Source organism: Moschus berezovskii, chromosome 6 (assembly GCF_049115385.1).
Source record: "Moschus berezovskii isolate FMDL1 chromosome 6, NW_MosBer_1.0, whole genome shotgun sequence".
Lineage (NCBI taxonomy): Eukaryota > Metazoa > Chordata > Mammalia > Artiodactyla > Moschidae > Moschus > Moschus berezovskii.
Window position 1 is genome coordinate 83,997,632 of NC_142465.1, and position 25,308 is coordinate 84,022,939.

Below are 25,308 nucleotides of genomic sequence, written 5' to 3' on the forward strand. Positions count from 1 at the left end.
AGAGTCCCTTATACTGCAAGGAGATCCAACCAGTCCATTCTAAAGGAGATCAATCCTGGATGTTCATTGGAGGGACTGATGATAAAACTGAAACTCCAATACTTTGGCCACCTCATGCGACGAGTTGACTCACTGGAAAAGACTCTGATGCTGGGAAAGGTTGGGGGCGGGAGGAGAAGGGGACGACGGAGAATGAGATGGCTGGATGGCATCACCGACTCTGTGGACATGAGTTTGAGTGTACTCCGGGAGTTGGTGATGGACAGGGAGGCCTGGCGTGCTGTGATTCATGGGGTCGCGGAGAGTCGGACACGACTGAGCGACTGAACTGAACTGAACTGAACTGTGTTTGTTTCAGCTGTATAGCAAAGTGATACATATATATATGAATTAACAAAAGCATATATATATATATATATGAATTAACAAGTTTGTTCCAGCTGTATAGCAAAGTGATACATATATATATATATATGAATTAACAAAAGCAGTTCCTGTCTTTTGATGGGATGCTCATGGTTTATAACATAAATGGCATTATTTTGAGAGAGGGATAACTTAGGTATGGCATTGGGTTTTTTTTCTTTTTGCTGCTTGAGGCAGTTGCAAAATAACTTAATGTAGCTTTTTACAACTGTGTATTCTATAGTATTTTTTTCATTTGGTGAAATTTTAACTGTTAATGTTTTTGGCATTGTGCTTTGTACCATTTATTAAATAAAAATTAAAAAAAAAGAAAGTTCTTAAAACAATGTTTGAAGCATAGTATATGATTGATAAATGTGAGCTATTATTTTAAAAATAATTTTCACTTCCATATGCTTATTTTCATCAGTGACTATAATGTATCTAAAATCTGAATTTTAAGCAAAGTGCCTTCTTCCCTTCCAGCTTACTTCCTCTGATGTTTCCTCCCTAGCATTTCTTCCTTTCCACCAGGATCACCAAGTTTCACATACTACTGCATTTAACTCCCAGTCAGTACCCACATCATTGCTACCTTTCTTGGTCATGTTAGAGCCTATGGGCCATCTTCAGAGTTCCTCTCATTTAACATTAACTCCCTTCTTGCTCTCTCCTTTCTTCATATTCATCTGGCAAAATCACAACTTTGTGTAACCCGTTTTCCTACCTATTCTGCTAGATCCAAACAAATAAATATTCAAGGAAAAAAACACATAACTTGCAGATTAATGAATATAAATCTCAAATGACAACACAATGCTACCCATCAATCTTACTGAACTTTCTAGTCCATTAATTTTTACATACTCCAAAACGATTGTTTCACATCTTCTCTCCCTTTCAACGTATAACTCTTCCCTCCGCTACATCCTTTTTTTTCTGATTATCTTTCTAATACATTGACTCTTTCCCTTTGGTCTTCTTTGCTTGTTACTTATTAATATTGTAATAGGTCTGCCTAATAAATCACCTCAAAACTTAATGGCTTAAAATGATAATTCCTGATTATCTTTCTCAGTTTTTGTGGGTCAGGAATTTGACAGTGACTTGGGGTATCAGGTAGTGGCAATCATTTGTCAGCAGGGTCTGCAGTCATCTGAAGGCTTAACTTGGACTGACTCACTCATATGGCTTCTCTATGGTGCTACTTGAGTATCCTCACAACATGGTAACTGACTTTACTTTGAGTAAGCAAAGATATGCTGCAGTGCTTTATATGACCAAACCTTGAAAGTCTTGCACCGTTACTTCTACAGTGTTATGTTGATTAGAAATGCCCTATGATATTGTTTCCCTTTTAGACTTTTTTTGGTGCTTTTTTCTTCTCTATCACCTGAGGCAATACATGCTGCATAGCTGACACTCAGTCTGGATCGGTGGGTACCTTCTCCTCTTCATGCTGGCCTGAAACCCACCCGGGAGCAGGACACTGAAATTATGTGTTCGTTAACTTGCTTCCATTCCATTCCATTTTATGTTAGGATGTTTTATGAAACATAGTTAATTCTGTGAGTTTAATTATATAAATATTTATTGATGTTTGTTCAACACCTGCTAATCAGATACAATTCTGAATTCAGTAACAAATACTCCATAGATTTCAGACATTTCCAGAATAATTAATGATATAAGCTGTAACAGCTGTTAGAGTTCTATCAGAGATACAAAGCTATACTTATATCTGCATTTATATCTATAGTTAATCCTTGTTATTTCTGGATACCATATTTGTGAATTCACCTACTTGCTAACATTTTTGCAACCCCCAAGTCAATATTTGCATTGCTTTTGTGATCATTTTTGGACCTGCACAGAGTGACAAAAAATTTGAATTGCTTTTCATGTATGTTCCCAACTGAGGTTAGAGGTTAGATGTCCTGACTTCTTGCTTAAATTCTCATACTGTGAACAAAATTTTCTTTTTTTGTGGGGGGGAAGCGCAGTCTAAAGTCTAATGTACCGTATTTTTCATATTTTTATTCAGTTTTTTTGTGACTTCACTGTTTAAAGTGACCTTTAAGTGTAGTGCTGAAGTGCTGTACAGTGTTCTTAAGCACAGGAAGACTGTGATCTGCCTTATGGAGAAAAATCTGTGTTCTGGACAAGTTTCCCCTGGCCATGAGTCGTAGTGCTATTGGCTGTGAGTTCAATGTTTATAAGTCTGCAATAGGATACATCCATAAATAGGAAAAAGAAATTCACTGCTTTGCACATGAAACCACTCTGGAAAGTGTTAAGATAAAACCAGAGTGTGTGATGAAGCTATGGAAATGATAAAGTGGCTAAGATAATGCATTCACGAGATAATGACCCATTAAAAAACCATAGTGGACAGCAATGATGTGATTGAGAGCCAAAGAAATTTAAAGTCATGTTACCCACGACTAGAAAAGCATTTCTGGGCTAGTGCTAACTTGCTGACTCATTTCAAAAGACGACACAGTATTAAAAAAAAAGTTAACTTAAAGATGAGATAAGTTCTGCAGATCAAGAAGCTATAGAGGAATTTTAAAAATATCTGCTAAATGGTTGACAAGAAAAGGGTTACATGAAAAAGCAGATTTCCAGCACTGGTGAGGCTGGCTTGTTTTGCAAGGACAGTTCAGTTCAGTTCAGTCGCTCAATCGTGTCTGACTCTTTGCGACCCCATGAATCACAGCACACCAGGCTTTCCTGTCCATCACCAACTCCCGGAATTCACCCAAACTTATGTTCATTGAGTCGGTGATGCCATCCAACCATCTCATCATCTGTTTTCCCCTTCTCTTCCTGCCTTCAATCTTTCCCAGCATCAAGGTCTTTTCCAGTGAGTCAGCTCTTCACATCAGGTGGCCAAAGTATTGGAATTTTAGCTTCAACATCAGTCCTTCCAATGAACACCCAGGACTGATCTCCTTTAGAATGGACTGGTTGGATCTCCTTGCAGTCCAAGGGACTCTTAAGAGTCTTCTCCAGCACCACAGTTCAAAAGTATCAATTCTTTGGCACTCAGCTTTCTTTGTAGTCCAAGTCTCACATCCATATATGACCACTGGAAAAACCATAGCCTTGACTAGACGGACCTTTGCTGACAAACTAATGTCTCTGCTTTTTAATATATTGTCTAGGTTGGTCATAACTTCCCTTCCAAGGAGTAAGGGTCTTTTAATTTCATGGCTGCAGTTACCATCTGCTGTGATTTTGGTGCCCCCCAAAATAAAATCTCTCAATGTTTCCACTTTTTCCCCATCTATTTGCCATGAAGTGATAGGACTTGATGCCATGATCTTAGTTTTCTGAATGTTGAGCTTCAAGCCAACTTTTTCACTCTTCTCTTTCACTTTCATCAAGAGGCTTTTGAGTTCCTTTTCACTTTCTGCCATAAGGGTAGTGTCATCTGCATATCTGAGGTTGTTGATATTTCTCCCGGTGATCTTGATTCCAGCTTGTGCTTCTTCCAGCCCAGCATTTCTCATGATGTACTCCACATCTAAGTTAAATAAGCAGGGTGACAATATACAGCCTTGCCATACTCCTTTTCCTATTTGGAACCAGTCTGTTGTTCCATGTCCAGTTCTAACTGTTGCTTCCTGACCTGCATACAGGTTTCTCAAGAGGCAGGTCAGGTGGTCTGGTATACCCATCTCTTTCAGAATTTTCCACAGTTTATTGTGATCCACACAAAGGCTTTGGCATAGTCAATAAAGTTGAAATAGATGTTTTTCTGGAACTCTCTTGCCTTTTCGATGATTCAGCAGATGTTGGCAATTTGATCTCTCATTCCTCTGCCTTTTCTAAATCCAGCTTAAACAACAGGAAGTTCACAGTTCATGTATTGCTGAAGTCTGACTTTGAGAATTTTGAGCCTTACTTTACTAGCATGTGAGGTGAGTATAATTGTGCGGTAGTTTGAGCATTCTTTGACATTGCCTTTCTTTGGGATTGGAATGAAAACTGACCTTTTCCAGTCCTGTGGCCACTGTTTTCCAAATTTGCTGGCATATTTAGTGCAGTACTTTCACAGCATCATCTTTTAGGATTTGAAATAGCTCAACTGGAATGTCATCACCTCCACTAGCTTTGTTCGTAGTGATGCTTCCTAAGGCCCAGTTGACTTCACATTCCTGGATGCCTGGCTCTATGTGAGTGATCACACCTTCATGATTATCTGGGTCATGAAGATCTTTTTTGCACAGTTCTTCTGTGTAATCTTGCCACCTCTTCTTAACATCTTCTGCTTCTTTTAGGTCCATACCATTTCTGTCCTTTATCGAGCCCATCTTTGCATGAAATGTTCCCTTGTTATCTCTAGTTTTCTTGAAGAGATTGCTAGTCTTTCCCTTCTATTGTTTTCCTCTATTTCTTTGCATTGATCCCTGAGGAAGGCTTTCTTATCTCTCCTTGCTATTCTTTGGAACTCTGCATTCAGATGCTTATATCTTTCCTTTTCTCCTTTGCTTTTCACTTCTCTTCTTTTCACAGCTCTCTGTAAGGCCTCCTCAGACAGCCATTTTGCCTTTTTGCATTTCTTTTTCTTGCGGACGGTCTTCATCCCTGTCTCCTGTACAATGTCATGAACCTCCGTCCATAGTTCATCAGGCACTCTATCAGATCTAGTCCCTTAAATCTATTCCTCACTTCCACTGTAAAATCATAGGGTATTTCATTTAGGTCATATCTGAATGGTCTAGTGGTTTTCCCCGCTTTCTTCAATTTCAGTCTGAATTTGGCAATAAGAAGTTCATGATCTGAGCCACAGTCAGCTCCTGGTCTGTTTTTGCTGACTGTATAGATCTTTTCCATCTTTGGCTGAGAAGAATATAATCAATCTGATTTCAGTGTTGACCATCTTGTGATGTCCATATGTAGATCTTCTCTTGTGTTGTTGGAAGAAGATGTTTGCTATGAGCAGTGCATTCTCTTGGCAAAACCCTATTAGTCTTTGCCCTGCTTCATTCCATATTCCAAGGCCAAATTTGTCTGTTATTCCAGGTGTTTCTTGACTTCCTACTTTTGCATTCCAGTCCCCTATAATGAAAAGGACATCTTTTTGTGTGTTAATTCTAAAAGGTCTAGTAGGCCTTCATAGAACCATTCAACTTAAGCTTCTTCAGCATTACTGGTCAGTGCATAGACTTGGATTACTGTGATCTTGAATGGTTTGCCTTGGAAATGAACAGAGATCATTCTGTTGTTTTATGAGATTGCATCCAAGTACTGCATTTCAGACTCTTTTGTTGACTATAATGGCTACTCCATTTCTTCTAAGGGATTCCTGCCCATGGTAGTAGATATAATGGTCATCTGAGTTAAATTCACCCATTCCAGTCCATTTTAGTTCACTGATTCCTAGAATGTCAACGTTCACTCTTTCCATTTCCTGCTTGGCCACTTCCAATTTGCCTTGGTTCATGTACTTAACATTCCAGGTTCCTATGCAATATTGCTCTTACTGCATCGAACCTTGCTTCTATCACCAGTCACATCCACAACGGTGTGTTGTTTTTGCTTTGGCTCCATCCCTTCATTCTTTCTGGAGTTATTTCTCCACTGATCTCCAGTCACATGTTGGGCACCTACTGACCTGGGGAGTTCATCTTTCAGTGTCTTATCTTTTTGCCTTTCATACTGTTCATGGGGTTCTCAAGTCAAGAATACTGAAGTGTTTGCCATTCCCTTCTCCAGTGGACTACATTTTGTCAGACCTCTCCACCATGACCTATCTGTCTTGGGTGGCCCCACATGGCATGGCTTAGTTTCACTGAGTTAAACAAGGCTGTGGTCCATGTGATCAGATTGGCTAGTTGCCTGTGATTGTGGTTTCAGACTGTCTGCCCTCTGATGCCCTCTCTCAGCAACTACCAACTTACTTGGGTTTCTCTTATCTTGGACGTGGGGTATCTCTTCACGGCTGCTCCAGCAAAGTGCAGCTGCTGCTCCTGACCTTGGATGTGGTATAGCTCCTCTTGGCCGCTCCTGCGCCACACAGCTGCTGCTTTTTGCAAGGACAGTTTCAAGCAAACCTATATAATGAAAATGGCTTCCAAATTCCCTGGCTTTAAATCACCCAAAGACCATAAAATTAATTATTTGTAATAAATATATATTAAATAAAGTGTCTTTAAACAGAAACACACAAGAAAACAAGATTATATATTGATTGGTTGGCAAAAATAGAGTGACCAGAGGCTCACAGGAGTCTATGTATCTTCACATAGGAGCAATGGCTCCATATTTACTAGTTGTTAAGTGTACTTGGCCACTTTGTAAAAGATAACTACTGTGAATAACAAGAATTGTCTCCTTATCAAGGAATATGATTGGTTTATGTGATTGTGGGATCTTTCTAGGGAAGTCCAAAATCTATAGGACCTAGGATAGCCAACCAGAAACTCCTGGGCAGGTGCCTGCAATGCAGCCCCGAGGCAAAACCTCTCCATTCAAGGAAAACTGTTTTGCTCTTATAGCCATTTGACTGATCGGATGAGGCTCTCCCAGTTTATTGAGGCTAATATTTACCCAAAGTCAAATGACTGTAGATGTTAAGCCCGACAACAAAACTTTCCCAGCAACACTAGACTAGTGTTTACTTGTATAACTGGTCAGCCTAGTCAAGCTGACACATGAAACTATCCATTACACTAATATAATCATCTTTTTTTGAAAAAAAAATTGGAGTATATTTGCTTTACACTATTGTGTTAGTTTCTACTGTACAGCAAAGTGAATCAGTTGTATGCATAGTATATCCCCTCTCTTTTGGATTTCCTTGCCATTTCGGTTACCACAGAGCATTGAGTAGAGTTCCCTGTGCTATAGAATAGACCCTTGTTAGTTACTTATTTTATACACCTCTCTCTAGCTCACCCACTCCAGTGTTCTTGCCTGGAGAATCCCAGGGACAGAGGAGCCTGGTGGTTGCCGTCTATGGGGTCGCGCAGAGTCGGACACGACTGAAGCAACTTAGCAGCAGCAGAAGCTCTCTAGCTTTAGCTTGGTTACTCACTGGTATCTGATTCTTTGTAACACTATGGAGTGCAGCCTCCCAGGCTCCACTGTCCTTGGGATTTTCCAGGCAAAAATACTGGAGTGGGTTGCCACGTCCTTCTCTAGGAGATCCTTCTGACCCAGAGATTGAACTGATGTCTCCTACACTGGCAGGCAGATTCTTTACAACTGCACCATGTGGGAAGCCTATTTTATACACAGTAGAGAGATAAGAAAGCCTTCGTCAGTGATCAATGCAAAGAAATAGAGGAAAACAACAGAATAGGAAAAACAAGAGATCTCTTCAAGAAAATTAGAGATTCTAAGGGAACGTTTCATGCAAAGATGGGCTCGATAAAGGACAGAAGTGGTATGGACCTAACAGAAGCAGAAGATATTAAGAAGAGGTGGCAAGAATACACAGAAGAACTCTACAAAAAGGATCTTCACGACCAAGATAGTCACGATAACGTGATCACTGACCTACAGCCAGACATCTTGGAATGTGAAGTCAAGTGGGCCTTAGAGAGCATCACTACGAACAAAGCTAGAGGAGGTGATGGAATTCCAGTTGAGCTATTTCAAATCTTGAAAGATGATGCTGTGAAAGTGTTGCACTCAACGTGCCAGCAAATGTGGAAAACTCAGCAGTGGCCACAGGACTGGAAAAGGTCAGTCTTCATTCCAATCCCAAAGAAAGGCAATGCCAAAGAATGCTCAAACTACCGCACAATTGCACTCATCTCACATGCTAGTAAAGTCATGCTCAAAATTCTCCAAGCCAGGCTTCAGCAATATGTGAACCGTGAACTGCCAGATGTTCAAGCAGGTTTTAGAAAAGGCAGAGACACCAGAGATCAAATTGCCAACATCCCCTGGATCATGGAGAAAGCAAGAGAGTTCCAGAAAAACATCTATTTCTGCTTCATTGACTATACCAAAGCTTTTGACTGTGTGGATCACAATAAACTATGGAACATTCTGAAAGAAATGGGAATCCCAGACGACTTGACCTGCCTCTTGAGAAACCTGTATGCAGGTCAGGAAGCAACAGTCAGAACTGTACATGGAACAACCGACTGGTTCCAAATAGGAAAAGGAGTACATCAAGGCTGTATATTGTCACCCTGCTTATTTAACTTATATGCAGAGTACATCATGAGGAACGCTGGGCTGGAAGAAGCACAAGCTGGAATCAAGATTGCTGGGAGAAATATCAATAACCTCAGATATGCAGATGACACTACCCTTATGGCAGAAAGTGAAGAGGAACTCAAAAGCCTCTTGATGAAAGTGAAAGAGGAGAGTGAAAAGGTTGGCTTGAAGCTCAACATTCAGAAAACGAAGATCATGGCATCTGGTCCCATCACTTCATGGGAAATAGATGGAAAAACAGTGGAAACAGTGTCAGACTTTATTTTTTTGGGCTCCAAAATCACTGTGGATGCTGATTGCAGCCATGAAATTAAAAGACGCTTACTCCTTGGAAGGAAAGTTATGACCAACCTAGATAGTATATTAAAAAGCAGAGACATTACTTTGCCAACCAAGGTCCGTCTAGTCAAGGCTATGGTTTTTCCCGTGGCCATGTATGGATGTGAGAGTTGGACTCTGAAGAAAGCTGATTGCTGAAGAATTGATGGTTTTGAACTGTGGTGTTGGAGAAGACTCTTGAGAGTCCCTTGGACTGAAAGGAGATCCAACCAGTCCATTCTAAAGGAGATCAATCCTGGGTGTTCATTGGAAGGACTGATGCTAAAGCTGAAACTGCAATACTTTGGCACCTCATGCGACGAGTTGACTCACTGGAAAAGACTCTGATGCTGGGAAAGTTTGGGGGCGGGAGGAGAAGGGGACGACCGAGAATGGGATGGCTGGATAGCATCACTGACTCTGTGGACATGAGTTTGAGTGAACTCCGGGAGTTGGTGATGGACAGGGAGGCCTGGCTTGCTGTGATTCATGGGGTTGCGGAGAGTCGGACACGACTGAGTGACTGAACTGAACTGAACTGAGTACCTATATGCCAATCCCAATCTTCCAATTCATTCCATGCCCCTTTCCCCACCTTAGTGTCCATATGTTTGTTCTCTGTGCCTGTGTCTCTATTTCTGCTTTGCAGATGGATTCATCTGTACCATTTTTCTTAATTCCACATATATGAGTTAATAGCTGATATTCATTTTTCTCTTTCTGGCTTACTTCACTATGTATGACAGTCTCTAGGTTCATCCATGTCTCTGAAAATGGCACAAAATTTGGTTCTTTTTAATAGCTGAGCCATTGAGTGTTTTCTGTGTTCAGGCACTGTTCCCAATACCTCCATGCTTATTTAACCCCCACAGCAATTTTTGCAGTTGGTACTATTATATCTGCATGTGATGGATGAACAAATGGAGACATAAGTAAGCAGAAGTGACCTGCTCAGGTTCATGCAGCATGTGTAATGAAGATGAAAATCAGCTCTAACTCTAGTTCTAAAACCTGCCTCCTGGGTCCCGCCTCTGAATCAATTCATTCACTCTCTGATGTAAAAAGAAAGCTAGCTATGGCAGGAAATATCTTAACTTCACAAGTGGACGGGATTTTTATATGAAAGAACAGTACCACCTTGGCTGATATGAAGGAATATACTCATTTTGGAGGGGTCTAAGCTTCAGCGTGGGTATTGCTCTCCTTCTGTCATGACCAGTATCAAAAGGCAAAATGATAGGATACTGAATGAGAAATTCCCCAGGTCAGTAGGTGCCGCTGGGAGGGATTGGGGGCGGGAGGAGACGGGGACGACAGAGAATGAGATGGCTGGATGGCATCACCGACTCGATGGACATGAATTTGAGTGAACTCCGGGAGTTGGTGATGGACAGGGAGTGCTGTGATTCATGGGGTTGCAAAGAGTTGGACACGACTGAGCGACTGAATTGAACTGAACCAAACTGAACTGAGGCTTCGGCGTGGGTATTGCTCTCCTTCTGTCATGACCTTTATCTCTGTCCACCTAACTCAGGCTCAGTGGTTCTGTGTTTGATGAAACCACAGTTGTGACTTGATGGGTTATTTTAGCTATTATCTCTATTTTAACTAGTCTGGGAGAGGTCAATGCATGTTACAGAGTCAAATACTGTTGAGAAACAAAGTTCACATAAAGAGATTCAATGAATTATGTTCTGAAAATGTTTACACAGAATTGAAATAACCTCAGAGGTCCCAGGTTATCTCCATAATCACAGTATGGCTTAATACAGTTGTTAACTAAACCGTTAACTGCCTCGAGGTAGAAGGATCTGTGATCGCTGGAAATACCCCTTAGAAATGTTTCAGTTGTAAAAAGCAAAACAAGCAAAAGTAGAACTGCAAATTACCAAGTGCTGAAATTGAAGTAAAGATAAAGTTAAATACAATTGAATGTCACAAAAAACTGATAATGACAGTCCAACACAAATAGCATGGGAAATATGGCACACTCCAAGAGACTGATTTTTCAGCTATTTCCATAATGTGATTCAAAAGAGTTTTTTCTGTTTAGCTTGTAGAACTCTCAAAATAATCCATGATTTTCTGGATTAAGGAAGCATGTCACCCATCTACTTACTAACGTAGTCCCAAGAAAGTACCTTGAAACTGTGAGCAAAACTTAAGATGCATAGATGTCCTAGGTAGAGGTGAAGGTATTTGAATGCTGTGTCTCCCACCACTACATGCAAGATCAGATCACGCCAGCTAAGGCATATGGCTCCATCAGATAGAGGCCAACTCATATGAGTGTTTGAGAAGAAATACATCATCTGTAGCATCACCCTTTCTCTCTCCCAAAGTACAAAGAGCATGTGGAGGAGTGCAAAGACAGAATGGCAACACGTATCAGAAAGAGTGAATCGTGATTTAAGCAAGTTTTTTCAACTGCTTGGTGAGATGAGAGGTGTTTCAACATATATTTTAAGATGCATCTTATACTTAAGAGAATGAAGGAGAGTGGTTGATCATCATGCTATGAAAAAGGTAAAAAGAATTGAACCTTATTCTTAGAAGTAAGTTATATTTATTTTCCCCAGTAAAGTGCTGGATGTAGGTCTTCAAAGAGATGTAACTGAACAGTTTCAGGTACATTAATGTTATGTGGAAACTGACATTTTGAAAAAAAAAAAGTAGGCCTTGTGTTGTCAAGGGTTTCCTAGGTGGCACTAATGGTAAAGAACCTACCTGCCAATGCAGGTAGACCTGAGAGACTCAGGTTTGATCACTGGGTTGGGAAGATCCCCTGGAGGAGGGCACGGCGACCCACTCCAGTATTCCCGCCTGGAGAATCCCTTGAACAGAGGAGCCTGGTGGGCTACAGTCTGTAGGGTCTGAGTCAGCACAACTGAAGCAATTTAGCACTCATGCCCTCAAGCACTGTGTTGTCAAAACAAAGAAATGGGAAGCTTCTCAAGATGAATAATAGAGCAAGCAAAACAACATTGAGACAGGTGAGGCAAAGCAGGTGTTGAGTACAGAAAACTGTTGACAAAGAGACTGAGGGAAAGCCCAGTGGGGAATGAAGGCTTGAGCAGAGAAGCTGGTCGTGAGCAGTTCAGGCCTCCATGGAGGCAGAGGCAGCCTGGTTGCAAGTTTTGTCAGGTCGAAGATAGGAGAGGGAGAATGCTGGCTGTTTAGAAGATGGTCATTTTGACCAAAGTGTGTTCCCTGGAAGGAAATGAGAGGGGATGGGTGAAGACCTGAGACCTCAGCTGACTCTTGTGGCCTCTTTGGACACTGGCCATGACTGTCAGTGTCTGACTTAAGAATGGAACAGAGGGTAATAAGTAATAACTTTCAACTTCCTGGAGAACACAAAGGATTTCCCTTTGAGTATGGCTTTTCTGTGAATCTAAGGCATCCTCATGGTGAGTCAGTGTGGTCAGGGAGGCCCTGAACTCAGAGTCTGACACTGGCCCATGAGATTGTTCTCGGGGTCCTGAGGAGGTGGGACGGAAAGGGTGAAGTGGTGTCTCTGGGGTCAGATTGCCTGAATCAGATGCAGTTTTTTGCTACTCCCAAGTTCTGTGACCTGCTAATTTACTTCATCTTTCTAATCTCAGTTTCCTCATATGTAAAATGGGACTAAAGACACCAGCTCCCTCATAGAATTGTTAGGATGATTAAATAGACAATGCCCAGGACTAGGCATGAAGTGGAGCTCAGAAAATAATTGGTGGTATTGTCACCTTTATAGTGAGCATGCTATGTGCCTGGTTCTCTTGGTCACTTGTTTTTGCTATAGTTATCTGATTTTAGCCTCATGCTAACCTATACATGTTGCTTTTATTATTTACACATTTTTACTTGTAAAAAAAATGAGCTCAGAGAAAATAACTTGTTAAGGAAAACACATGCAATTACTATATGACTCTGTCTTTCCTGATCCAAGTCTATATTAACTGTCCTGTGACGCTTAGCATTTGTAAGAGCAGATGTGGAGAATTAGTGGGAACCAACAGCTGAGTACAGAGGCATGGTTCTGGTTATAGTAAAATAATTCACCATGTCTGCTACTCTACACCAAGACCCTTCTAATGGTGACACAACCAGACCCAGACCATTCAGTGTGGCTGGTTATAGCAACTCATACTTTTTTGATCGCTTGATGTGTGTTACACACCAAAAAAGGAGATTTCCCATTTAACATTAATAGAAATTCTTAGAAGTAGCCACCATTACCACCTCTGTTTTGCAGATGAGGGAATGGGACTGGTAGGTGGCTGAACCACAGTTGGAAAGGACATCTGTCTGGTTTCAGAGCCCATGACTCAATGACTCAACACCATCTGTACTGTCTCCCTCTGTCGCTGTAGGCTGATTGGCCTCATGTCTGCATTTCATGTCTGCAGAGATCCCATTGTTCTTTTGAAATAGTTTGCTCCCCAAATCTCTCTCCTCACTGGCATGAAATATACCCTGTGCTTACCAGTCGCTTTGGTTTCCCTGTGTCATCACCCACCTCCACATCTTCTCCTCCAAATTTCTTTTGGCATAAAACATTCTTTAGATAATTTATTTTCAAATACCCTGCCTTGTTCAGTTGCAACTTATCTGAAAACCCACAGCACTTATTACTGATTTACTTATTCAACAATTATCATTTGCTGGTTTGTATTCTTAATTAGCCTTTATGTATTGGTACTTTCTTTTTGAAATAGATACCAAGTCCTTGAAGTTCATGCCCTTCTTTAAAAAAAAACAAAACACTAGAAGTTCTTGAGAGTTGGACCATAAAGAAAGCTGAGCACTGAAGAACTGATGCTTTTGAACTGTGGTGTTAGAGAAGACTCTTGAGAGTCCCTTCGACTGCAAGGAGATCAGACCAGTCAATCTTACAGGAAATCAATCCTGAATGTTTGTTGGAGGGACTGATGCTGAAGCTCCAATATTTTGGTCACCTGATGCAAAGAAATGACTCATTAGAAAAGACTCTGATGTTGGGAAAGATTGAAGGCAGGAGGAGAAGGGGCTGACAGAGCATGAGATGGTTGGATGGCATCACCGACTCAATGGACATGAGTTTGAGCAGGCTCTGGGAGATGGTGAAGGACAGGGAAGCCTAGCGTGCTGCAGTCCTTGGGGCTGCAAAGAATCAGACCCAACTGAGTGACCAAACAATAGCAAGAGATTCTTGCTTTACATATCATCTAACTTAATGAATATCAACGGATTCACTCTTTTCAGGAAAACAATATATTTATCAAGAGAGATAATTTTATTTTTATGTATTTATTTATTTATTTGGCCTCCATGTTTATTATAGAAAACTGTAAAAACCTGTTTAAAAAATGGTAATGGGGGTTACACATGAAATTAAATACAAAGTTCACTTCATAAAAACACTGAAAACATGTTTGTGTCCTTCCACAACCCAACAACACACATGGTGTCAGAAACACCCACATGGTTCAAATTGTAGGTTTTAGTCATTTGACAATTATTTCCTGCACACATTTTACATGCAAGGCACTGAACTGTGGTAGGTGCTGGAGTTGCATTAATAAGTAGAAAATTCAGGCTTTCACAGAGCTTCTGGTCCCCTGGAAGGCAGACAGACACCAGATGTAACAAATACAAACATGTCAGGTTGTCAAAGGGGTAAGGGGGTGGGGGGGAGGGCAGGTAGGAAAAGTTTCTCTACACTCTCCAGTTCTTAGAAGCAATCTGAGACTGCTTTGAAGGTCACAGTCTGGGGAAAACATACAAACTCTAAATATATACACCCATATATTTTTAAAGCATTTATTTATTTGGCTGGGCTGGGACTTAGTCGTGGCATGTGGGATTTAGTTCCCTCACTAGGGATCAAACCAGGCCCCCCTGGTTTGGGAGCTCAGCGTCTTAGCCACTGGATCACCAGAGAAGTCCCTAAATATATATATATTCTCAATATATATTTTTAAATTTGAAACAAATTTATCTTTACACATACTGTAAGTGGAGACAAATGACAGCAAACTGCTGTGGGGAACATTTTGCAAATATATGTGTATTAAGAATGTTGATATCAGCATCATTGATTATAATAACAGGACATTTGGAAAACATAGGCCTTAAGAAAGATTAGGTAAGTAAATTCTGGTATATCCATATAAGGAAATGCTATAAATTTGTGTTTTAATTTACTTATATATTGTATTTCTTATTTATTTTTTAATTGGTGGAAAATTTCTTAACAGTGTTGTGTTGGTTTCTGCCATACAATAATGTAGGAGTTAACACATCAGTTTGGAAAACTTGTCAACCATGTGCCCAAATGCAGCAGCAAATGTGACAGGAAAAATGCATACATACTTAGATTTTAAGTAGCATTTTATTTATCTTATGTGTTACTTTAATTGCCTTAATACCAACTAAAATAGTTGTATATTATGATATTATTTAATTATCTGACTTCACATTAACGAGAGAAAGATGATTTCAAAATAAAGCTGGTAGTCAATTAAGTTCAATCATTCAGTTGTGTACAACTCTTTGTGACCCCATGGACTGGAGCACACCAGGCTTCTCTGTCCTTCACCAGCTCCCAGAGCTTGCTCAAACTCACGTTCATCAAGTCGGTGATGCCATCAACCATCTCATCCTCTGCCGTCCCCTTCTCCTCCTGCCTTCAGTCTGTCCCAGCATCAGGGTCTTTTCTAATGAGTCAGTTCTTCGTATCAGGTAGCCAAAGTATTGGAGTTTCAGCTTCAACATCAGTCTCTCCAATGGATATTCTGATAATCCTTTAGGATTGACTGGTTTGATCTCTTTCCAGTCCAAGGGACTCTCTTAAGAGTCTTCTCCAACACCGTAGTGCAAAAGCATCAATTCTTCAATGCTCAGCTTTCTTTATGGTCCAACTTGCACATCCATACTTGACTACTGGAAAAACCAAAGCTTTGACTCTACAAACTTTGATGGCAAAGGAATGTCTCTGCTTTTTAATATGCTATCTAGGTTGGTCACAGGTTTTCTTCCAAGGAGCAAGCATCTTTTAATTTCATGGCTGTAGTCACCATTCAAAGTGATTTTGTAGCCCAAGAAAATAGTCTGTCATCATTCTTTGCATTGTTTCCCATCTATTTGCCATGAAGTGATGGGACCAGATGTCATGATCTTAGTTTTTTGAATGTTGAGTTTTTTTTAAATTTATTTATTTTAATTGGAGGCTAATTACTTTAAAATATTGTATTGATTTTGCCTCTTTTTCACTCTCCTCTTTCACTTTCATTAAGAAGCTCTTTAGTTCCTGTTTGTTTTCTGCCATAAGGGTGGTGTCATATGCACATCTGAGGTTATTGATATTTTCCCGGGATGTCTTGATTCCAGATTGTGTTTCATCCAGTCCAGAGTTTTGCATCATACTCTGCATATAAGTTAAATAAGCAAGGTGACAATATACAGCCTTGACTTACTCCTTTCCCAATTTTGAACCAGTCGATTGTTTCACATCCGGTTCTAAATGTTGCTTGTTGACCTGCATACAGATTTATCAGGAGGCAGGTAAGGTGGTCTGGTATTTCCATCTCTTGAAGAATTTTCCACAATTTGTTGTAATCCAAACAGTCAAAAGCGTTAGTGTAGTCAATGAAGCAGAAGTATATGCTTTTCTGGAATTCCCTTTCTTTTTCTATGATCCAACGGTTGTTGGCAATTTGCTTTCTGGATCCTCTGCCTTTTCTAAATCCACCTTGAAGATCTAAAGTTCTCCATTCACATACTGTAGAAGCCTTGCTTGGAGAATATTGAGCATTACTTTGCTAGCATGTGAGATGAGTGCAATTGTGTGATAGTTTCAATGTTTTTTGGCATTGCCTTTCTAGGGATTGTAATGAAAACTGAAATTTTCCAGTCCTGTGGCCACTGCTGAGTTTTCCAAATTTGCTGGCATAGGAGTGCAGCACTTTCACAGCATCATCTTTTGGAATTTGAAATAGCTCAGCTGAAATTCCATCACCTCCACTAGCTTTGTTCATAGTGATACTTCCTAAAGTCCACTTCACCTTCTAGGATGTCCAACTCTAGGTGAGTGATCACACCATCATGGTTATCTGGGTCATTAAGATATATATATATATATATATATTTTTTTTGGTATAGTTCTTCTGTGTTTCTTAGTTCAGTTTAGTTCAGTTCAGTCGCTCAGTTGTGTCCGACTCTTTGCGACCCCATGAATCACAGCATGCCAGGCCTCCCTGTCCATCACTAACTCCCGGAGTTCACTCAAACTCATGTCTATCCAGCCATCTCATTCTCTGTCGTCCCCTTCTCCTCCTGCCCTCAATCCCTCCCAGCATCAGAGTCTTTTCCAGTGAGTCAACTCTTTGCATGAGGTGGCCAAAGTATTGGAGTTTCAGCTTTAGCATCAGTCCTTCCAATGAACACCTAGGACTGATCTCCTACCTCTTCTTAATATCTTCTGCTTCTGTTAGGTCCATACCATTTCTGTCCTTTATTGTGCCCATCTTTGCATGAAATGTTCCCCTGGTATCTCTAATTTTCTTAAAGAGATCTCTAGTTTTTCCCATTTTATTGTTTCCCTCTAATTGATCACTTCGGAAGACTTTCTTATCTCTCCTAGCTATTTTTTGGAACTGTGTATTCAGATGGATATATCTTTCCTTTTCTCCTTTGCCTTTAACTTCTTTTCTCAGTTATTGTAAGGTCTCCTTTGCCTTTTTGCATTTCTTTTTCTTGGAGACGGTCTTGATTATCATCTCCTATACAATGTTACAAAGCTCCATCCACAGTTCTTCAGGCACTCTATCAGATCTAATTCCTTGTATCTATTTGTCACTTCCACTGTATAGTTGTAAGGGATTTGATTTAGGTCATACCTGAATGGTCTAGTGGTTTTCCCTACTTTCTTCAATTTAAGTCTGAATTTGGCAATAAGGAGTTCATGATCTGAGCCACAGTCGACTCCTGGTCTTGTTTTTGCTGACTGTATAGAGCTTCTCCATCTTCAACTGTAAAGAATATAACCAATCTGATTTCAGAGTTGACCATCTGGTGATGTCCATGTGTAGAGTCGTCTCTTGTGTTTTTGGAAGAGGGTGTTTGCTATGACCACTGTGTTCTCCTGGCAATACTCTGTTAGCCTTTGCCCTGCTTCATTTTGTACTCTAAGGTCAGACTTGCCTGTTACTGCAAATATCTTTTGATTTCCCACTTTTGCATTCTAGTTCTCTATAATCAAAAGGACATCTTTTCTGGGTGTTAGTTCTAGATGGTCTTGTAGGCCTTCATAGAACCATTCAACTTCAATTTCTTCAGCATTAGTATTGGGGCATAGATTTGGATTACTATGATATTGAATGGTTTGCCTTGGAAACAAACAGAGATCATTCTGTATTTTTGAGATTGGACCCAATTACTGCATTTCAGACTCTTTTGTTGAGTATGAGGGCTACTCCATTTCCTCTAAGTGATTCTTGCCCACAGTTGTAGATTTAATTGTCATCTGAATTAAATTCACCCATTCTGGTCCATTTTAGTTCACTTATGTTAACTCTTGCCATCTCCTGTTGAACCACTTCTAATTTACCTGGATTCATGGCCCTAACATTCCAGGTCCTATGCAATATTGTTCTTTTTATATTCGAACTTTACTTCCGTCACCAGTCACAACCACAACTGGGCACTGTTTTTGCTTTGGGTCAACTTCTTCATTCTTTCTGGGGCTATTTCTCCACTTTTCTCCAGTAGCACATTGGGCCCCTACTGACCTGGGGAGTTCTTTCAGGGTCATATCTTTTTGCCTGTTTATGGTGTTCTTAAGGCAAGAATGGGGCTTCCCTGGTGGCTCAGATGGTAAAGCGACTGCCTGCAATGCGGGAGACCTGGGTTCGATCCTTGGGTGGGAAGATCCCCTGGAGAAGGAAATGGCACCCCAGTCCAGTATTCTTGCCTGGAGAATCCCATGGACAGGGGACCCTGATAGGCTACAGTCCATGGGGTCACAAAGAGACAGACACGACTGAGCAACTTTACCTTCGCTTTTCACTTTCTAAGACAAGAATACTGAAATGGTTTGCCATTCCCTTCTCCAGTGGACCACGTTTGGTCAGAACTCTCCACCATGACCTATCCATTTTGGGTGTCCCTACACAGCATGGCTCATAGTTACACTGAGTTAGACAAGGATGTGATCCAAGTGATCAATTTGGTTAGTTTTCTGTAATTGTGGTTTCTATTCTCTGTGCCCTTTGACAGATAAGGATAAGAAGCCTGTGGAAACTTCCTCATGGGAGGGACGGGCTGTGGGGAAATCTGGGTCTTAGTCTGATGGGTGGGTTCATGCTCAGTAAGTCTTTAATCCAATTTTCTGTTGAGGGGTCGGCTGTGTTCCCTCACTGAAGTTTGGCCTGAGGCCAAACTATGGCAGAGGTAGTGGCAGTAAGGGCAACCTCCTTCAAAAGGGTTTATGCCAGGACTGTTGTATTTAGTGCCCCGACCCCACAGCAGGCCACTGTTGACCCACGCCTCTGCTGGAGACTCCTGGACACTCATAGGCAAATCTGGCTCAGTCTCCTGTGGGGTCACTGCTCCTTTCTCCTGTGTCCTGGTGTGCACAAGGTTTTGTTTGTGCCCTTCAAGTGTCTGTTTCCCCAGTCCTGTAGAAGTTCTGTATCAAATCCCACTGGCCTTCAAAGTCAAATTCCCTGGGGGTTCTCAGGCCTTTTGCTGGATCCCCAGGTTGGGAACTCTGTTTTGGACTTAGAACTTTCACAACAGTGTGAGAACTTCTTTGGTATAATTGTTCTCCTGTTTATCTGCTCCTTGGCTCTATGGTGGGACTCACATGCTGTGCCTCCCAGATCTGCTTCAACCAGAGGCCCTGTCTCCGTGGCAGGCCACTACTGACCCATGTCTCTGCAGGAGACACTCAAACACTCAAAGGTAGGTCTGGCTCTGTCTTTTGTGGGGTCCCTGGGACCCTCTGAGCATCTCTGGTGGGTGTGGGGTTTGATTCTAAATGCAATTTTGCCTCTCCTAGCATCTTGTTGGGGCTTCTTTGCCCTGGTACTCAATAGATTTAGACATTTTTATGTATCTTCTTGCATTATTTGGTGCACAAGAAGCACATAATTTCTGTTGTCATGTAGGTTGAAACAGTTATCTAGTTTTAAACTTTGTCTTTTATGAAGTTAATATTTATTTTCTGATATTTTATCATCACGTCTTGTGTTGTGCAAGTGTGGCTTTTAAACATAAGTGTGTTTTAAGCATATATCTGCTTTGCTAGACATTTAGGGTACTACTCAATCAATTGCTGTACTTGCTGAATTAAATCTTTTATTGGGAACTATAGTTCACTGATAGAATATTATGAAAATCAAATTCTCATGGTTCTTCTCACTCTGTCATCCAAAGCTTCTTTAAGAATATGTGGAATCTGTTTCTATTTCATATTCTAACATGATATTTGCAAGAAAATCTGTGATCTCTTAATATCTCATGACTTTTTTTCTCTTTCGAATATCTTCCCATGTTGCCTTCAGATATTTTTAGAGGACAAAATGTGGAGATTTGTTACATTGTTATACCACCTTGCAAAAAACGGAGTTAAAAATATCATTCTCAAAGAGACTTTTCCCCACTTTTTGTATCAATATAATGTAGTATTTCTCAGTGCAGTTCCTGTTTTATTTATACCTCAATTCTGTACAAAGTTGATTATTTAAATGCGAGAGCATCTGAATCGTTATCACTCTGTTTACCAGCTCTTTTAAATGTGTGCAATTTATTTTAATACAGAACAGCTGGAGAACAATCAGGTGAAACCTCTGTTGGCATCGAGAAATAATTACATCATCCTCATGCTAATCCCTACCATCCTCTGTTGCAGATGGCGATGCTGTCACCCTCCAGTGATCTTTCTCAGAGACGGCTCTAAATGTGGAATCTCTGCTTGCCTGTAGCAATCTGACTTATTTCAAAGGGTAAGTGGAAGAGAGGACATGATAGCATCTCCTTGTCCTTAGGTATGTGTATTATTTTGTTGAAATTGTAGGCAGATGTGTAACACAGTTTTGTAAGGCACTCAAGCCCAGAATTATAAGCGGTCTTAGTTACTAATAATATACTCAGTGTAATCCGTCAGTCTCCTATGTGAAGAAATATGGCTGCATTCTATGAAATGTATTTTGAAAAAGTCACCTTGAAATTTTGTGTGTGGTAGTTCTTGAGAAGATGGTGGGTTATGCTGCATGCATTCACCATATCTGATAGGCAAGCTACTAGGATATTTTTGTGCTCATTTCAAAGTCTCATTTGCCCAGATGAAATATTTTGTGTTTCAATGAACCAAATCAGTGAATCAAAAAACTTTGATTCATTAGATAAGAATAAGTGGGTTTATATGGAAATAATTATACTTTTTTGTTTCAGCTTATAAAGCTTATTACCTTTCACCCTCCCTCTGACTGTCAGCTCCCCTCCCCCTCCCCCATTACTGACTCCAGGAATATTTCTCTTGTGTGGCTTATTCCACACTCTTCTCTGAGTCACTTCAGGAAAATCTTCCACACATAATCATCCACCTCTTTCCCACCTACCTGGAAAAATCTTCATGTTGAAAAAATGGGAAAGTTTTAATATGAAAAGTAAATATATTCATCCGTGCAAATAAGTGCCAGGCACTGGGCTAGGTTCAGAATATAAACCTGTAAAGTTGGGGTCTTATTCTCAGTGGTGGAATCATTTTTGGCACAGAAATAGACACAAAACCATATAGAGGCACAGTGTGGTGGCCACAGTAATGACAGGAAAGAAGACATACTCAAGTTAGGATAATTGAAGAAGGGTTTGTTCACAGGACTGGAAAAGTTCAGTTTTCATTCCAATGCCAAAGAAAGGCCATGCCAAAGAATGTTCAAACTACCACAAAATTGCACTCATCTCACACGTTAACAAAGTAATACTCAAAATTCTCCAAGTCAGGCTTCAACAGTAAGTAAACCATGAACTTCCAGATGTTCAAGCTGGATTTAGAAAAGGCAATGGAACCAGAGATCAAATTGCTAACATCCGCGGGATCATTGAAAAAGAGAGATTTCCAGAAAAACATCTATTTCTTTTGACTACGCCAAAGCCTTTGACTGTGTGGATCACAATAAACTGTGGAAAATTCTTAAAGAGATGGGAATCTAGACCACCGCACCTGCCTCCTGAGAAATCTATATTCAGGTCAAGAAGCAACAGTTGGAACTGGACATGGAACAATAGAATAATTCCAAATCGGGAAAGGAGTACATCAAGGCTGTATATTGTCACCCTGCTTATTTAACTTATATGCAGAGTACATCATGAGGAATGCTGGGCTGGAAGAAGCACAAGGTGGAATCAAGATTGCTGGGAGAAATATCAATAACCTCAGATATGCAGATGACACCACCCTTATGGGAGAAAGTGAAGAAGAATTAAAGAGCCTCTTGATAAAAGTGAAAGAGGAGAGTGGAAAAGTTGGCTTAAAGCTCAGTATTCAGATAACTAAGATCATGACATCCAGTCCTATCACTTCATGGCAAATAGATGGGGAAAAAATGGAAACATTGAGAGATTTTATTTTGGGGGGCTCCAAAATCACTTTGGATGGTGATTGAAGCCATGAAATTAAAAGACTCTTGCTCCTTGGAAGAAAAACTATGAGCAACCTAGACAGCACATTAAAAAGAAGAGATATTCTTTTGCCAACCAAGGTCTGTCTAGTCAAAGCTATGGTTTTTCCAGTAGTCATGTATGGATGTGAGAGTTGGACTATAAAGAAAGCTAAGCGCCAAAGAACTGATGCTTTCAAACTGTGGTGTTGGAAGAGACTCTTGAGAGAGTCACCTTGGACTGCAAGGAGATCAAACCAGTCAATCCTAAAGGAAATCAGTCCTGAATATTCATTGGAAGGACTGATGTTGAAGCTGAAACTCCAATCCTTTGGCCACCTGATGCGAAGAACTGATTCATTGGGAAAGACCCTGATGCTGGGAAAGACTGAAGGCAGGAGGAGAAGCAGACAACAGAGGATGAGTTGTTTTGATGGCATCACCAACTCAACGGACACAGTTTGAACAACCTCCGGGAGTTCGTGAAGGACAGAGAAGCTTGCAGTCCATGGGGTCACAAAAAGTCAGACATGACTGAGCAACTGAACTGAACTGAACTGAGCTTGTTCACAAAGGCAGGTATAAACCCCACAGGAGTGGTACCCCAGGGTAGTGAGGGCAGAGTTACTGTTATCACCTCCAGGCCTGAAGGGAAGAGGGGTGACACTTACTCAAAGCCAGAGGAGAGAATCCTGTAGAAAACCTGAGACTTGCAAAGAGTGACACACCCATCCTGAGGCAGCCTTGCAGGACTCTTCCCTGACCTCCCTTCCTCCCACCTCCTGGTGGGGCTCCCTGTGAAATCAAACTGGAAGGCAGAGGCCACAGGGACCAGTTGTAGCACACAGGGCAGGTTTCTGTATAGAACAGAGAGGAGCAGGATGCAGAAATGGTCCTGAGGACCATGGGAGACATGGAGCAAATACAGATAAAAACTCCTGTCAGTAGGAGCTCTCGAGCATAGCAGAGGAAGAGTAAATTGAAGTGGGCTCCTGGCTCCACATTTGTTTAAGGAGGGTGCATGCGGTGTGCAGTAGGAGCACTGGAGACAGACATCCAACCCTTGGTGTGGAGGGCGGGTTCACAGGCACACTCCTGGGTTTTGAGGGAAGAGGGGTTTTCTTGTTGAGAAAATTAGCCACTGCTAGCTGGTCACTGGCCTGGCACTCACTGTCAGGCCTGGGTGTCTTGCTGCATAAAAATAATTTCAAAGAACAGCAACGTCAGAAAATGTTGACAGATCTGAGGTCAGATGAATCAAGTCAAAAACAAACTCAAAATGGATTAAAGAGCTAAATTTAAGACAAGATTCTATAAAACTCCTAGAGGAGAACGTAGGCAAAACACTCTTTGACATAAATCACAGCAGGATCCTCCAAGACCCACCTTCCAGAATACTGGAAATAAAAGCAAAAATAAACAAATGGTACCTAATTAAAATCAAAAGCTTCTGCACAGCAAAGGAAACTATAAGCAAGGTGAAAAGACAGCCTTCAGAATGGGAGAAAATAATAGCAAATGAAGCAACTGATAAAGGATTAATCTCAAAAATATACAAGCAGCTCCTGCAGCTCAATTCCAGAAAAATAAATGACCCCATCAAAAAATGGGCCAAAGAACTAAACAGACATTTCTCCAAAGAAGACATAAAGATGGCTAACAAACACATGAAAAAATGCACAACATCCCTCATAATCAGAGAAATGCAAATCAAAACCACAATGAGATACCATTTCACACCTGTCAGAATGGCTGCTATCCAAAAGTCTACATGCAATAAATGCTGGAGAGGGTGTGGAGAGAAGGGAACCCTCTTACACTGTTGGTGGGAATGCAAACTAGTACAGCCACTGTGGAGAACAGTGTGGAGATTCCTCAGAAAACTGGAAATAGAACTGCCATATGATCCAGCGATTGCACTCCTGGGCATCCACACCGAGGAAACCAGAATTGAAAGAGACACATGTACTCCAGTGTTCATTGCAGCACTGTTTATAATAGCCAGGACATGGAAGCAACCTAGATGTCCATCTGCAGACGAATGGATAAGAAAGCTTTGGTACATATACACAATGGAGTATTACTCAGCCATTAAAAAGAATGCATTTGAACCAGTTCTAATGAGGTGGATGAAACTAGAGCCTATTATTCAGAGTGAAGTAAGCCAGAAAGAAAAACACCAATACAATCAGTCAGTTCAGTTCAGTTTAGTCGCTCAGTCATGTCCGACTCTCTGTGACCCCATGAATCACAGCACGCCAGGCCTCCCTGCCCATCACCAACTCCTGGAGTTCACTCAAACTCATGTCCACAGAGTCGGTGATGCCATCCAGCCATTTCACTCTCTGTCGTCCCCTTCTCCTCCCGCCCCCAACCTTTCCCAGCATCAGAGTTTTTTCCAGTGAGTCAACTCGTCGCATGAGGTGGCCAAAGTATTGCAGTTTCAGCTTTAGCATCAGTCATTCCAATGAACACCCAGGATTGATCTCCTTTAGAATGGACTGGTTGGATCTCCTTGCAGTACAAGGGACTCTCAAGAGTCTTCTCCAGCACCACAGTTCAAAAGCATCAATTCTTCGATGATCAACTTTCTTCACAGTCCAACTCTCACATCCATACATGACCACGGGAAAAACCATTGCCTTCACTAGACAGACCTTTGTTGGCAAAGTAATGTCTCTGCTTTTTAACATATTATCTAGGATCTAGGTTGGTCATAACTTTCCTTCCAAGGAGTAAGCGTCTTTTAATTTCATGGCTGCAATTAGCATCTGCA

General features: G+C 41.0%; 1 long non-coding RNA gene across 3 annotated transcripts in view; it reads left to right on the forward strand.

Annotated features, from left to right (window-relative positions):
- Positions 1–25,308, forward strand: part of LOC148777674 (uncharacterized) — a 116,303-nt gene that overhangs the window by 35,662 nt on the left and 55,333 nt on the right. For all 3 annotated transcript variants that reach the window (XR_016037523.1, XR_016037522.1, XR_016037521.1), the window contains exon 2: positions 20,783–20,876. This is a non-coding gene — a long non-coding RNA (uncharacterized LOC148777674). The remainder of the gene's footprint in view (positions 1–20,782; positions 20,877–25,308) is intronic.